This window comes from Dendrobates tinctorius, unplaced genomic scaffold (genome assembly GCF_039654945.1).
Source record: "Dendrobates tinctorius isolate UK_male_01 unplaced genomic scaffold, ASM3965494v1 ptg000103l, whole genome shotgun sequence".
Lineage (NCBI taxonomy): Eukaryota > Metazoa > Chordata > Amphibia > Anura > Dendrobatidae > Dendrobates > Dendrobates tinctorius.
The window spans coordinates 37,441,025-37,455,151 of record NW_027361771.1 but is presented as its reverse complement, the minus strand read 5'-3'; the positions used below and the strand labels follow the sequence as shown (position 1 = coordinate 37,455,151).

At 43.6% G+C, this 14,127-nt stretch overlaps 1 protein-coding gene across 1 annotated transcript in view; it reads right to left on the bottom strand.

The window, feature by feature from the left end:
- TNKS1BP1 (tankyrase 1 binding protein 1) overlaps positions 1-10,264 on the bottom strand; it is a 98,103-nt gene extending 87,839 nt beyond the window's left edge. Inside the window, exon 1 of the mRNA XM_073588220.1 lies at positions 10,148-10,264. The gene's annotated coding sequence lies outside the window, so the exon portion shown is untranslated. The remainder of the gene's footprint in view (positions 1-10,147) is intronic.
- Between the last annotated feature and the right edge of the window lie 3,863 nt (positions 10,265-14,127).

The window sequence follows — 14,127 nt, the reverse complement described above, 5'->3', positions numbered from 1 at the left end:
GGGGCTCGGAAGGGAAGTAGTGACGTTTTGGAATGCAGACTTTGATGGAATGGTCTGCGGGTGTCATGTTGCCTTTGGAGAGCCCCTAATGTACCTAAACAGTGGAAACCCCCCACAAATGACCCCATTTTGGAAACTAGACCCCCTAAGGAACTTATCTAGATGTGTGGTGAGCACTTTGCACCCCCAAGTGCTTCACAGAAGTTTATAACGCCCGGGCGTGAAAATAAAAATTTTTTTTTTTACCTCAAAAATGATATTTTTGCCCCCAATTTTTTATTTTCCTAACGGTAACAGGAGAAATTGGACCCCAAAAGTTGTTTTACAATTTGTCCTGAGTAGGCTGAAACCCTACATGTGGGGGTAAAACACTGTTTGGGCACATGGCAGAGCTTGGAAGGGAAGGAGCACCATTTGACTTTTTCAACTGAGAATTGGCTGGAATTGAGATCAGACGCCATGTTGCATTTGGAGAGCACCTGATGTGCCCAAACAGTGGAAACCTCCAATTCTAACTCCAACCCTAACGCCAACACACCCCTAACCCTAATCTCAGCCCTAACCTTAGCCCTAACCCTAGCCCTAACCCTAACCCTAATGGGAAAATGGAAATAAATACATTTTCTTTTAATTTTATTATTTTTCCCTAACTAAGGGGGTGATAACGGGGGGATTGATTTACTATTTATGGCGGTTTTTATATTTGGCAGCTGTCATACGCTAAAAGACGCTTTTTATTGTAAAAATAGTTTTTGCATCACCACATATTGAGAGCTATAATTTTTCCATATTTTGACCCACCGAGTCATGTGAGGTCTTATTTTTTGCGGGACGAGTTGACGTTTTTATTGGTATCATTTTCAGGCACATGACATTTTTTGATCGCTTTTTATTCCGATTTTTGGGACGCAGAATTAACAAAAACCAGCGTTTCATGAATTTCTTTTGGGGGGGTGCGTTTACACCGTTCCGAGTGTGGTAAAATTGATAAAGCAGTTTTATTCTTCAGGTCAGTACGGTTACAGCGATACCTCATTTAGGTCATTTTTTTATGTTTTGTCGGTTTTATGCAATGAAAACTATTTTATACAAAAAATAATTATTTTTGCATCGCTTTATTCTGCGAGCTATAACTTTCTTTATTTTTTCGCTGATGATGCTGTGTGGTGGCTCATTTTTTGCGGGACAAGATGACATTTTCAGCGGTACCATGGATATTTATATGCATCTTTTTGATAGCGCGTTATTGCACTTTTTGTTTGGCAGTATGATAATAAATAATTATTTTTTGCTTTGTTTTTTATTTTTATTTTTTAAGGGGTTCGCTAAAGGGGTTAACTAATGGTACAATTTTATAGGGCAGGTCGTTACGGACGCGGCGATACCTAATATGTGTACTTTTAATGTTTTGGTTTTTTTATTTCCAAAAAATGGATTTATTGGGGGAATTTTTTTTTTTTCTAATTTATTTGGCAATTTTTTAAAAATTATTTTAACACTTTTTTATTTTTTTTTTAACTTTATTACATAGTCCCAGGTGGGACATCACTGTCCTGTGACAGATCGCTGATCTGTCACATCACAGATCACTGTGACAGATCAGCGATCTGTCACAGGCACTGCTGCAGACTTCCTCATGCCTACGCTTTGCAGGCACTGAAGAAACCGGCTCCCTGCAGGCCCCCGAAGGCCCCCGTCGCCATCTTGGATTCGGGGGCCTGCAGGGAAGAAGCCCCCCACAGCAGCGCTGCACATTGCGCTGCCGTGGGGGGCTCAGGGAAGCACGGAGGGAGCCCCCTCCCTGCCGATGCTTCCCTTTAACCCCCAGTACACTGCGATCGTGTTTGATCGCGGTGTGCAAGGGGTTAACGTGTCGGGGGCGGTCCGTGACCGCCCCTGACACATTGTGCCGGGTGTCAGCTGTGATAATTAGCTAACACCCGGCCTTGATCAGCGGTGCTCATCACGTGGGTGCCGCTTATCGCTGAGACGTACTATCCCGTCTATGGGCATAGGGGCCCGGGGCCCATGGACGGGATAGTACGTCTGATGTCAGGAAGGGGTTAAAATACAGTACAGCCAATGTCATTAACAACCATGTTCAGCATAAAGAAGAACAAGGAGTTCTGGAAGTGATGATATGGTGTCACACAACCCTCATCTCAACATCATCGAGTCTGTGTGCTATTCCATGGAGAAACTTTGTGCAAACCTACATTAACAGATCTGTGCTGTGTTTTGAAGACAAATTGCTGTCACACCAAATATTGATGTGATTTAGATTTCTCTTTTGATCTTTCACTTTGCATTTTGTTAATTGATATAAAAAAAACTATTAAAACGTTATAGCATTTTTTTCCACACCTGCCTAAAACTTTTTTACAGTAAAATATATAAAAAAGATATTTTTCTAGCATAATTATCGAGAACTGGGTAACAGCACAGTGTTGAATAGATGTAGGCATATATTACAAGCCACCTAGCTTGTGTTCACTTTCACACATCAGTTTTTTGCCATCAGGCAGGATCCGGCTATTTTTAGAAAAAACGGATCCGGCATAAATTTTGGAGAACTGTAGAAACGGATCCGTTTTTCTGCTGGATCCGTCTAGCAGGTTATATCTGTTTCCTGGGGGCTGACCAATTGGATCTGAGCATGCGCAGACTTAAAAAAACGGATCCGGTGGCTGGATCCGTCTTTTTCTGGATCCGGCGCATTCCGGCGCCCATAGACTTTCATTGTGGCAAAAAGCCGGAAGCGTCGGATCCGGCGCTTCCGGCTTTTTCGCCGGAGACAAAAAACGTTACAGTAGCCGTTTTTTCCAGACGCCGGAATGAGACAAGTAGCCGGATCCGGCAAAAAACGGATGAAACGCAATGCCATCCGGCGCGATCCGGCGCTAATGCAAGTCAATGGGGAAAAACTGGATCCGGCATTGCATTTTGCTGGATCCGGTTTTACAAAAAAAAGCCGGATCGCGCCTGACGGCAAAAAACTGATGTGTGAAAGAGGCCTTAGGCACTATGTGGTACTGTACAGTTTATTATTTTTTGCAGTATTTTGTGGTATAGCAAGTGTACAGAAATGCTGTTTGGCTCTGTTTGGCTATATTGTATATTGGCTCTACACAGATTATATTATTAGTCACTGTGTATTTTTGTTATACAGTGAATGAACGTACACTATAAGAGAAATGGTTGCAATAGCAGGTAACAATTGGGCACCTTCCAGCAAAACCCAGGCGCCGACGAGTCATTTTATCTTGACTACATTTGTAAATATGATTTCCCCAATGCTAAAGTCCTCTTCTTTGGATCATAGTGCTGGCATCAGTCAGAACTGTTTGCTTTATTCCCTTGACTGCCCATAATCTCAGTTGCTAAAAAAGCTCACTGCAAAACTAAGGGCTAAGCTAAATACCCTTTTATGTCCCTTTTAGTATTTGACCCAGGCAGACCCATAAGGTTTTATATTGACAAAAATTACCAAGTTGCTTGGGAGTTACATTGGTTATAATGATGTTAACATTCACCCAAACTATGGACACACGTGAAAAGTGGACTTAATACCAATCGATTTTCACTATTTGGTCCAATGACCACAACAGTGAACTTTGGCCACTAGATGGGAAAACGGAGAAGCGCCTCTAATCTGATGGCATCCAAGGCTCTTTTTTTTACTAGCCATTAGCCAGCTCAGTGTGACATCTCGCCACTAAGGTGACTTGTGCCATGACCGATAATCAAAAGAGCCAAAAATGTTGTCAGGTGGGAGGAGGTTCTCTCACTCCCATCCAGAGGCCACAGACCACATGTGAATCCATTTTAACCAACTCTATAAACTTAAAAAATAGCTATCCAAAGACTTACTGATAAGGAATGTAGATTGTGAGCCCCAATTGGGACAGTGCCAATAATGTCTGTAAATCACTGTGGAATTAATAGCACTATATAAATAAATAAAATAAATAAATATAGGGTATAATAAAAGGCAATATGACCACCTATGATCACCTTGGAGGGCCACCAAAGGCTTTCTTTTAGGAACCTTTCCCGCAAAGATTCCTAAATTCACTTGAACTATAAATGACAGTTTTGCTTTCTTACAAGATTCTTGTAGGGCATAAGCAACTCATACTATCTATATAAGATGCAGCATCAGGAGTGCTGCAGGGGGGTAACCAATCAACAAAGCTTCCAAAAAAGGAAGAATATGTGCAATGTATGTAAGTGATTTTACAGAAAAAAACCTTCATGTGCTGTGAAAAACTGCCACCTTGATTGGCAATATTGTGCTATTGTTATAGTCACTGTTATAGGTGGATTGTATTTGCTTAGGTATGCACATGCACAGTACCCACATATACGCCTCCTTCCAGTCTACAAATGGTGGCCAGTGTTGCTTTGAACATATCTACAATCATGGTATTATCAATAGTCTCTACTTCTTTGGCACAACTGAGCATGTCATTAATAATCACTAATTTTATTAAAACTAAACCCTAAAAGTTACTTTTTATGTATGTTGTCTGCCAGAAAACCATTTTAAGATGACACTGCCTTCTGCTTGACTCATTGTGACAGCCCTGGTGGCATGTAGGATCCTCTGGTTCTTAGGTCCAAATACAAAATCCATAAAGGACTTCTAATTATTAAGTAGCAATTTTTTAAGACTTGACTCCTTTTAGTGTTGAGGGAGCTTCTACGTCCCCTAGACTCCCCTTAGGAAGGTATATTACACCCGTACTATTACCAACCATTCCCTCAGTCCCTGCTGCTTTTGTGTTTTGGTCCTGATGATGATGACATAACATCCATAATAATGTCATGCTCCGATGATACTTGTGACTGCAGCAGCCAATCACTGTTCTCATGCTTGATTGGGCATCAAGAGACCACTGAGGACAGTGATTCACTGCAGCGGGTATGGGAATATAGCTGACATATTACTACAGGAAAATTATTTAAAAAATGTCGAGGACAGCTAGTGGCAAAAAAATGTAACAGGTCACTATTGGTTATATATTAGCATATTTCCTACTGTCATGTGTAAAGCAGGAACTATAACTGGGTCAAATTATAACATTTTGCAACATTTATAGAATAGTTCACTTGTCCGTACACAAGCTTGAAAAGATCCCCTGCGGTAAGTAGTAAGCCTGAAAATCATTGGGACAGCACACCCTTCTCTCCTTCCTAGTCTATGGGAATTAAAAGGTTTGTATGTCGAGGATATTTTTTTTCCATAGGGGTGCTTTCACATTGCGTTCTGGCAGCTGTTCATTGGTCCAATCAGGACTTATGTCCGAACCCCAAGACAAAACAGGATTTGTGCATATGTGCCGATGGGCCATAGCATATGATGGTGCCGACAGAGTGAACACGCTCTGTGAAGTGCATCATTTTTGGGCGTGTGCGCTTACTGGAGGCAGTCACTCAGAAGTAGTAGACCCTGTCTGGGTGTCCATGTCCAGTAGCCGTACAATACATGCATGAAAATGACGTACGACAGATCGCACGTTCACTCTGGTGGCACCATTATAGTCGATCGCCCCGTCTTCGCATTTGTCCAAATCCTGTTTTCCGGGGTGCTCGGACCTAAGCCCAGAAAAAGCCACTGAATGGATGCCTGAACGCAGTGTGAAAGCACCCTAAGTGTGCGACTGTTGAAAATAAGAAACACTATGTGTAATACATGAGCTGCTGAGGCAAGTGATTGGCTGCAGTGATCTTGTGCAGCCCGAGGCAGAAACAGATAATAAAGGGCCCTTGTACAAGAACACTATATGGGCCCTTTGGGGTATAATAATTCTCTTCTATGAGAGGAGGTATTTTCTGATTTGCAGGTGGTAGTGGGACCCCATTACCTCTTGGAGCCCTGTGCGACTGCATCAATGATATGTCCACCCCTGTGTGCAGCAGAGTCTTGACGTCACAACTGCACACTATCAGAAAAAACTAGATCAGAAGCAGAAAGGCAGAAGTGTAGTGGACGAAGACCAGTATGGCGGAATTTGTTATTGTTAAAAGGAACTTGCCAGCTGATTCATGCTGTCCAAACGTGGGAAAGCATGAATTAGAATCTTTAAAGGGAACCTGTCATGTCACAAAGTGCTATTAATCTGCAGATATGGGTAAATAATAGCGTTCTAAAGCAGTGTGGCTGCCACATGGGTACTGGAAGGAAATTAACTTTATTCCTCCAGGAAGCCTCCAGCTTTCAGTCATAGAGGACCCATCTGCAGGAACTGCTCATTACGTAGTGAGCAGCAGCTGTAACCGCTGATTGACAGCCGCCTCTGCACTGATGCACTGCAGAGCCCAATGTCTGCAGGTTAATAGTATTTTTTTTACATTGCAAGTTCCCATTAAAGATCCATTTGGGAAACACAGGTAGCGACAAGACTAGTCCGACACTTCCCTCAGCTATATTTTCCTTACACTGCGGTAGGTGATTGATAAGTCAATCGCCAAGGATGACGCTGGGAGAAGTAGATTGGAGGCGGTAAAAAACTATACTCTCCTCCAGTTAATCATGCTGCTCTGAGTTTAGGCTGCATCCCTAAGAAAAAGCAACATTTATCCCGACAACCTCTGTAAGGAAAGGAAACTGGCCCTTATTTATAGAAGTTGTATTTCATCCAGTGTATATACACACGTAATAGAAATATCTTTGCAGTATATTCACCACTGCGAACAAATCATCCAGACTGCAGTACGGGTATGAGCAAGCTTCCACCTTGCAGACAGATCCTGGGTGTGGGTAATCCCTGTGCAAACATGCACTTCCATAGATTGCTCTCTTTCTCAGAGACACTGACTGATGATGAGGGAAACACAAGTTACTAACGACGAGGGAAACACACCTGGCCGATGACGAGGGGAGCACACCTGGCCGACAACGAGGCAAACACACCTGGCCGACAATGAGGGAAGCACACCTGGCCGACGACGAGGGAAGCACACCTGGCCGATGACGAGGGAAACACACCTGACCGACGATGATGGAAATTCACCTGGCCTACGACAAGGAAAATGCAGCTGACCAATGTAGAGGGAAACATACCTGACCAATGTAGAGGGAAACACACCTGACCGACGACGAGGGAAACACACCTGACCAATTACGAGGGAAACACACCTGACCAATGTAGAGGGAATCACACCTGACCAATGTAGAGGGAAACACACCTGACCAACGATGAGGGAAACACTCCTGACCAATGTAGAGGGAAACACACCTGACCAACGATGAGGGAAACACACCTGACCGATGATGAGGGAAACACACCTGACCGATGACGAGGGAAACACACCTGACCAATGTAGAGGGAAGCACACCTGACCAACGATGTGGGAAACACTCCTGACCAATGTAGAGGGAAACACACCTGACCGATGATGAGGGAAACACACCTGACCGATGACGAGGGAAACACACCTGACCGATGACGAGGGAAACACACCTGACTGATGACGAGGAAAACACACCTGACTGATGACGAGGAAAACACACCTGACTGATATAGAGGGAAATACATCTGACCAATTACGAGGGAAACACACCTGACCAATGTGGAGGAAAACACAACTGACCAACAATGAGGGAAACACATCTGACCAACGACGAGGGAACAAACGGGCAGATACCATCAAGTTATATGAATCACTGATTTCATATTCTAAACTTCACTGTAAAAATGATATCTGGAATCTGCTTCATTATGGGAATGGTATGGGGTGATTTCTCCTTTTATTAAAATATTGTACAATTTTAATACAGAAATCAATTCTGTTTTTCTCTTCTTGCTTACGACATTATGGGCAGAAAAGGCAGCCATGACTTTTGTGTCCTTTGGCACCAGATACTCAGCTTTATACAAGCATAGGTCACAAAGTTCTAAAAATGTGTTTTGCATCACAACTACCAAAGTACGGACTCTTTAGACGTATGGCAGTGCCTTGCTACTTTACGGCACAGGAAGTGCCTAGGGCTCAATAATACAGAGCTACAATGACTACATGTGCCGTTGGGCAACTTCTTGGACATGACAATGAACATGAGGCTTCAGTACTGCCAAAAACTACCCATAAATCTAAATTCTTGCCTTGCTGCGTTCTTTCTATTATAGACCTGAATCTTAGTTATATTTGTCTCTCGGTTAGTGGTGTGACGACCAATATGGCCACAATTCAAGCTCTCATCATTGTCAGTCTGACATCTGGAAAGAAAGTCAATGGCACACCCATCCCTAGTAGGAAGATTTGTCACTCAGATCTCTCGGTAAGACGAGCGACCAACCCAATCATTGACCTGAGATTTCCCACACTGCGCTATAGAACTTTTTAATGCCATGGGAAATGGTCTTTTACTAGATCTCATCCCTTTAAAATGTGTACAGCAAAACATAAATGACTACATGCATTACATGACATCTCAGGCAAAAGAGGAAAAGCAAACATCTGGAAAAAATCTGTTTCCCAGCAGTGATCAGATCTCTGCAATTAAAGGGACAGGACATGGTATGTTCACCAGGGGAACAGACCCTTCCGCTGTACACAGACTCATGATTTGCCCAATTAACCCTTTAGTTGTACCCAATTAGTATGGACACACGGTCATGTGTGGGGCTTGTGGTTTTAATTGTATAAATGTTTGAGCAGTGAGTCTGGCAAGGCTCCATGTGTGAGTGTTCAGGGCTGGCCTTGTCTCCCTGTGTCGTGATCTGTGCCTGATAAAATGTTCCAAAGTACAAAGGAATCCTCAAGGGAAATAGGAAGAAGAGCCAAGAATTGAGCAATAAGTATTAGATGCCAAGCAGAAACTGTGACAGGCTCCCAGACACACCCCGGTTCTCACCCACACAACCTGTATACACTCCATTCAGAGTTGTAGCTAAGGGTGCTGTCTGAGACCTATATCCTAATATTTTAACTTATTGCTATCCCCTTCTGGCACATGAGGCACCCGCCTCTCCACCTCAGCTATGCTATTTCATACAATGCATCAGTCTGAAACACCGTTTCACACAATACATCATGTATCAGTCGGAATCACCATATCATACAATGTATCAGTCTGAAACACTGTGCTACACCATGTATCAGTCGGAATCACCATATCATACAATGGATCAGTATGAAACACTGTGCTACACCATGTGTCAGTCGGAATCACCATACCATACAATGTATCAGTCTGAAACACTGTGCTACACCATGTATCAGTTGGAATCACCATATCATACAATGTATCAGTCTGAAACACTGTGCTACACCATGTGTCAGTCGGAATCACCATAACATACAATGTATCAGTCTGAAACACTGTGCTACACCATTTGTCAGTCGGAATCACCATAACATACAATGTATCAGTCTGAAACACTGTGCTACACCATGTGTCAGTCGGAATCACCATATCACACAATGCATCAGTCTGAAACGCTGTGCTATACAATGCCTCAGTCTGAATCACCATATCACATACCATTATCGGTCTGAAACACCGTATAATATCATGTGCCAGTTTGAAACATTGTATCATGTTATGCATTAGTCTACAACACAGTATCATACAATGCATCAGTCTGAAACACTGTATCATTTCATGTGTCAGTCTGAAATACCATACTATACCATGCATCAGTCTAAAACACCATTTCATACCATGAATCAGACTGAAACACCCTATCACGTACCATGTATCAGTCTGAATACCATGTATTACAATGCATCAGTCTGAAATACCATATCACACCAAGTGTCATTCTGAAACACCATACCATACCGTTTATCAGTCTGAAGCACCGTATCACACCACGTATCAGTCTGAAACAATATATAATACAATGCATTAGTCTGAAACACTATATCACAGCAAGTAGCAGTCGGAAACACTGTATCGTACCGTTTATCAGTCTGAAACACCGTATCACACCATTCTTCAGTCTAAAGGTTGTTATCATACAAGTTGTCAAGCTGTCAAACAATAGAAAACTTAAAGCAACAGTACAATGTAAATAGCAGTTCCCCACACACACAAGCAGGAGTGGAGGCATGTCCCTTCTCATAGCCACACATGCATGACAACATGCAGCCCCACAGAGCCATGCAGGGCACAAGCAGCCTACTCTCCATATGGTACCTGCATCTGTGTCTTTCCCTCTGACTTGTGAGTCTGCAACTGTTTTTACAAGCTAAACACAGCACAAGAATGAAAGTCAGGGAGGCATTCCTCTGCACTTACTCAGAGGTAGCCCAGCCCTGGCTCTTACATATTCAGGCTCACTCATGAATATATGCTCAGCTCTTGCATAATCAGTGTTGATCCCTGCCACCGCTTGCAATGCAGAAAACGAAATATTATGGACAAAAAAGGCAGTGTCTCAGATAGAGGGAACACAAAAATGTGACTGGACTGCACTGAGCAAGCCTGGAACTCCATGGACAGACCCTGAGGCTGGACTTGTACAGGCAGTTCTGTAGCCAAACTCAGTCATGTATTTTACTAGACAGAAATGTATAAAGAAATAAGTTTTGTCTTTTTTGCCTGCTCCTGTGCATGGGTCAAAGAAGCACTGTAATTAAATTACTTTTTGTATGTTAGACTAAGTTCACATTGCTGCTAAACTTATGTCTATGGAGTTACATCCCATCGGCCACGACAATGATCTGTAACCACTGGGGTAATGTCTCTTAGGCTGGTTTCACATTAGCGCTTTTTAAGCGCACGCACGGCCGGGGGTAGCTCCACCCCCGAGCCGGCTCTCTGCCCGGCGTGCCCGCCCCTTGCTTGTAGCGCCGCCTCCTAGCGCACAGCGGCGCCTGCGATCGGCGCACCCTATCTTTAGCATAGGGTGTGCAGATCGTGCGCAGGCCGTGCGCTAGTTGCGCTTTGACCTGCACTGCGCACTTTTGACGGTGCGCCGTGCGCGCCAAAATCGAACTTTTCGGATTTTGGCGCGCACGGCGCACCGTCAAAAGTGCGCAGCACAGGTCAAAGCGCAACTAGCGCACGGCCTGCGCACGATCTGCGCACCCTATGCTAAAGATAGGCTGCGCCGATCGCAGGCGCCGCTGTGCGCTAGGAGGCGGCGCTACAAGCAAGGGGCGGGCACGCCGGGCAGAGAGCCGGCTCGGGGGCGGAGCTACCCCCGGCCGTGCGTGCGCTTAAAAAGCGCTAATGTGAAACCAGCCTTACCTGCTTGCATGTGCGGCTTTTCTTTCGATTATCGCTGTTCTACAGCCAAATTGGTTCAGAGACGAAAACAGGTGAACGGATCTAATTTTGTGGTACTGAAAATGAATATGACTCTTTACCCCCTTTAGGCTGGGTTCACACGTAGCGGAACTCTCTTGGAAGTTACCGCGAGAATTCCGAATTCCATTCTGCGGGAAAATCGCATTTTAAATTCTTGCGATTTTCCCGTGGAAAAACTAGCATTTTGCAAGCGTAATTAGCTTGCAGAATGGTAGCGTTTTCCAAGCGATCTGGAGCATCGCTTGGAGAACTGATTGACAGGTTGGTCACACTCATCAAACATAGTGTTTGATGAGTGTGACCAACTTTTTACTACTGATGCTGCCTATGCGGCATCAGTAGTAAAAGATAGGATGTAAAAAATAATAAAAAAAAAAAAAAATATTGTTATTCTTACCTTCCGGAAACCCGCGCAGCCTTCCCGCCTCTCTCCACGCTCCCGGTCCCAGTAATCCTTTGCGAGAATGACCGCGAGACGTCGCAATCCGGCGAGAACGGACGCCATCACGGTCATTCTCGCAAAGGACTACTGGGACCGTGAGCGTGGAGAACGGCGGGAAGGCTGCGTGGGACGCCGGAAGGTAAGAATAACAATATTTTTTATTTTAAATTCTATTTTTTACAGGGATATGGTGCCCAAAGCCCAGAGGACAGTCTCCTCTCCTCCGGACCGTGGGTACCATCTGCAAATGTTTTGCTTACTTTTCGCATGGTGTGCACAGCCACATGCGGAAAGTAAGCATAACAATGCATTCCTATGGGTGCGGGATCGCCGCGATTCCGCTAAATTAATGAGCATGCTGCATTTTTTACAGCAAAGCGATTCCGCCGAGGATAAAACCGCAGCATTAGCACAGCATTGCGGAATCCCATAGGAATGCAATGGATGCTTATTTTTCGCGTTTTCGCGGCAAACTGCCATGAAAAAACGCGAAAAAAAACGCTACGTGTGAACTCAGCCTTACAATTCTGACCAGTGTCACTTTATGTGGTAATAAGTCTGGAATGCTTCAACAGATCCCAGTGATTCTGAAAAAAAGCTTTTTCGTGACACATTGTACTTTATGTTAGTGTAAAATTTGTTCAATATCAGGTGTTTAATAGTGGAAAAACAAAAATTTGGCAAAAATGTTGAAAATGTAGCAATTTTCAAAGTTTTTATTTATATGCCCTTAAATCAGAGAGTTATGTCACACAAAATAGTTAATAAATAACATTTCCTAAATGTCAACTTTACATCAGCACAATTTTTTTAAACATAATTTTTTTTTTTTGCTAGGAAGTTAGAAGGGTTAAAAGTTGACCAGCGATTTCTCATTTTTACAACAAAATTTACAAAACAATTTTTTAGGGACCACCTCACATTTGAAGTGAATTTGAGAGGTTTATATGACATAAAGTACCCAAAATGACACCATTCTTAAAACTGCACCCCTCAAGGTGTTCAATACCACATTCAAGAAATGTATGAACACTTCAGGTGCTTCAGAGGAACTGAAGTAATGTGGATGCGAAGAAATGAACATTTAACTTTTTTTCAAAGAAATTTTAATTTAGACCAACCCTTTTTTTAATTTCACAAGAGTACCTGGAGAAAATGGACCCCAAAATTTGTTGTGCAATTTTTCTTGAGCCTGCTGATACCCCTATATGTGGGGGTAAAACTACTGTATAGATGCACGGCAGGACTCGGAAGGGAAGGAGCGCCATTTGACTTTTTGAATGCAAAATTGGCTGGAATCCATTAGTGGACGTCATGTCACTTTTGGAGAGCCCCTGGTGTGCCTAAACAGTGAAAATCTCTCACAAGTGACTCCATTTTGGAATCTAGAACCATCAAGGAACTTATCTAGATGAGTGGTGAGCACTTTGAACCACCATGTGCTTTACAGAAGGTTGTAACAATAAGTGGTGAAAATAAAAAATTTCATTTTCAGTTGAGTCAAGTGAGGAAGAAGGCGTTTGGTGTCATGAAGCATGTTCCTCTTACAACCTAGACTTTCTGTCAGCAACCTCCACTGAAACACATCTTATAAAACAAAGAGAACTGAACAATCTCGTTAAACATTTGTAACTGCTATAAGATGGTGCTCAATGAATGTGTTGGGGAATACTCACTTGGTAACGGGATGAAGGCACACAGTAATGTTTTCTTGCTTAAACAGTCCATGTGCTTTATTTAGACTCAGCATAAACCACTGTAGGCCATGTTACATATCACAGACCTGACACATAGTCCATAACTAGAGTTGAGCGAAACGGGTCGAAAAAATTCAAAAGTCGCCGACTTTTCGCAAAGTCGGGTTTCATGAAACGAAACCCGACCCTAGGATGAGGTCGGCCACGAGGTCGGCGACTTACGCGCCAAAGTCGCGTTTCAAAAGTTTGTTTTGCGCTCTTTTTCAGCCAATCAGGATCCACGGACACTGTGGGCAACGTGATGACATAGGCACGGGTCACCACCATCTTTCAGAAGGGCATGCAAGTGATTGGCTTGCTTTGGTGGGCGTCACAGGGGGTATAAAAGGGCGTGCACGCCGACCGCCATCTTACTTCTGCCGATCTTAGTATAGGGAGAGGTTGCTGCTGATTCTGTAGGGAGAGCGTTAGGCAGGGAAGAAGACAAAAAAACTGCTTCTGCTGCTAGCGATTTGGCCTGCACAACACACAAGTCACTGTGTATGCAGTGCAAGGGGAGGCTATATTGTGGTGTATCAGTGGTGTTGGTTGTTGGGCTGCCTTTTAAGGCTTCCTGACACGCTGGCATTGCTGTTTACCCACTGCTCCGCAAACTGCTTTTTTAAAAGCAATCCAATCTCCCTTATCCTCTCGTCACTTTGGTCACAGGCAGCTGTGCCATCGAG